This window comes from Propithecus coquereli, unplaced genomic scaffold (assembly GCF_000956105.1).
Source record: "Propithecus coquereli isolate 6110/MARCELLA unplaced genomic scaffold, Pcoq_1.0 Scaffold158, whole genome shotgun sequence".
NCBI classification, from domain to species: Eukaryota; Metazoa; Chordata; class Mammalia; order Primates; family Indriidae; genus Propithecus; species Propithecus coquereli.
The window spans coordinates 1,846,742-1,849,139 of record NW_012140302.1 but is presented as its reverse complement, the minus strand read 5'-3'; the positions used below and the strand labels follow the sequence as shown (position 1 = coordinate 1,849,139).

The following is a 2,398-nucleotide window of genomic DNA, read 5'->3' as shown; positions in this document are numbered from 1 at the left end:
GGCCTCCCAGAGTGCTAGGATTACAGGTGTGAGCCACCGCGCCTGGCCTTGTTTCTATCGTATTCTGTACTTTAAATCAAGAGTTTTCTCATTATTGCTATTTTATGTCTTCCTTGGTGATCTAGTAGTTAGGATTCAGCGCTCTCATTATTGCTGTTTAGTCCTCATAACAGTTTTTAATTCCTATACACTCATTCATCTTCTTGCATATAGTTTCCCCAATATTTGGAGCATTTCCTACATGTTAGGTTATCTCTTTAGAATACATATAAAGAAATACTACATCAGCTTCTTGAGAGTGTCTGTTGCTTACTCATCTGTCTGATGTACATATTCTTTTCTGGAGAACTATTAACATGATAGCAAGGCGATAACTTTCGCTTACTCAGCATACAATTAGATATTTCCCATTCCATTTATTCTGTGTTAGAGATGTCAGTTAGAGATGTCATAGATTCAGTTCCATATCATCTAGAGTGATTTCATTGTGCATCCAGCTGTGTTTTGAACTAACACTCCTGAAAGAAAAGAACTACTTCATATGTTGGCTTCTTTGTCAATTGTTTCTATCTTTTTATTTCAGGATGACTGTCTTCGGTCACTAACAAGATTTGCAGCAGCACATTGGACAGTGGTGTCACTTTCAGTGGTGCAAGGACACTTTTGTAAACTTTTTGCATGTGAGTAGTAATGCATTTACAATATATGTTATGGTATTTTCTCATCTGAAATTATTTTTAATGGTACAACTTCTCTCAGCTATGAATTAAATATTTGGTAATACTGGCTTTCTTATGTATAAAGTTTAGCTTATAAATTTATATCTTGCAAAAAGATAAATTTAAACTAGATTATATACATTTTAAGTTACATTAGCATATGAAATGTGCTAATGTGTTTTTCTCTAAATCTTTAGCATTGGTGCCTAATGACAGCCATGAAAACCTTCCATGCATATTGGATATTGACATGTTTCATTTACTGGTGAGTTTTTGCAGTTTGTTTGGAGTCCTCTTTATCGTAGTACATAACTTTACCTTAGATTTGGTGAGTAGCATAGAGACAGATGGGAGGAGTTAATCATATGATACTATTCTCACCATTTCTGAGTATAATTCTTTTATGAGTAACCTCAAAAAGAAAATATTAAGGAACCTAGTTGAGAAACTTGACCTGGGATGTCTAGACATTCTCCATCTCTTAGTTTGCTTTGTTACTGAGGTCAGTAATTTATGTTCTCTGTGCTTTTAACTTATAAAGAGATAAAATAACACCAGCAACATAATGGCTGTTGCTGGCCCATACAGTGCTTGTGTGCATTTTAGAAAATCTGGGCACTTACAGCCCTGTGGTCACATTACTTAGAAGCAAACAGCCCCTTTTTATGATTCAGGGAAAGGTACCTCTTCTGAGCAGGTGCAGCCTGGTGCCAGGACACAGCTGGTAAACAGTGGGTGTTCTTAACAAAAAAGCCAAATTTCAGCTCCGCCTCAGCAGGGTCCCCTTGCACGGAACACAGAGCACACCACCACACCCGCAGCCCCAAGTGCTGGACCTCAGATTCTGTACCTTTAAGTTGCTTAGTACCTGCTTCATATGGTTGTGTCAGAACTCAGTGAGTTAATCCATGTTAAGAGCTTACAGCAATATATCCCTAATAAAGTTCAACTATTCTTATTGCTACCACTAAAACCACCACCATGCAGGCAGCAGGAGGCTAACAAAGAACCAGCACTTATTTTGTACCTGCCGGCTTTCACACGCACTCACACTGGCTCCTCACATCCCTCCTAATGAGGGATTCGAAACACGTAGATATTATCTCTAGTTTACCGAGGTGAAACTGAAGCTCAGAAATGTTACCTTACCTAAAGAAGCTCATAAGAGGAGAAGCTGGGGTTCATATCTAGATGCTTGTAGGTCCAAAACCTAAGTTTTTTCAACTGTTCACTCCCTGGAAAGATTTCAAGTGTTATTTTTATTATTACTAACAATAAGCTATGTATAGGATAAATGAAATGATAGTGTCCATCGAGACCCCTTTAACTCTTAATTGATTTCATTTAGCCAATCCTAAATGGGGATTTTCTAATGTGTATATCCTTTAAGAACAAAGATTTCTTAAAGGGAGGGGCTGAGCTCAGGAAGGACCACAGTAAGAAAATGGAAATGTATTTTGCTGTGAAAGGAGAGGCAATCTGTCTGACGTTCTGTATTTGGTGTCTAGGTGGGCTTGGTGCTTGCTTTCCCTGCGTTGCAGTGTCAGGATTTTTCAGGGATAAGCCTTGCCACTGGAGACCTTCACATTTTCCATCTGGTTACTATGGCACACGTCGTACAAATCTTACTTACCTCATGTACAGGTAACTCTTGCCTGTTTGTCAGTTTCTTAAAGGAA

At 38.3% G+C, this 2,398-nt stretch overlaps 1 protein-coding gene across 1 annotated transcript in view; it reads left to right on the top strand.

The window, feature by feature from the left end:
• The window catches only part of UBR2 (ubiquitin protein ligase E3 component n-recognin 2), a 195,953-nt gene that overhangs the window by 176,451 nt on the left and 17,104 nt on the right, over positions 1–2,398 (top strand). The window lies entirely within an intron of this gene.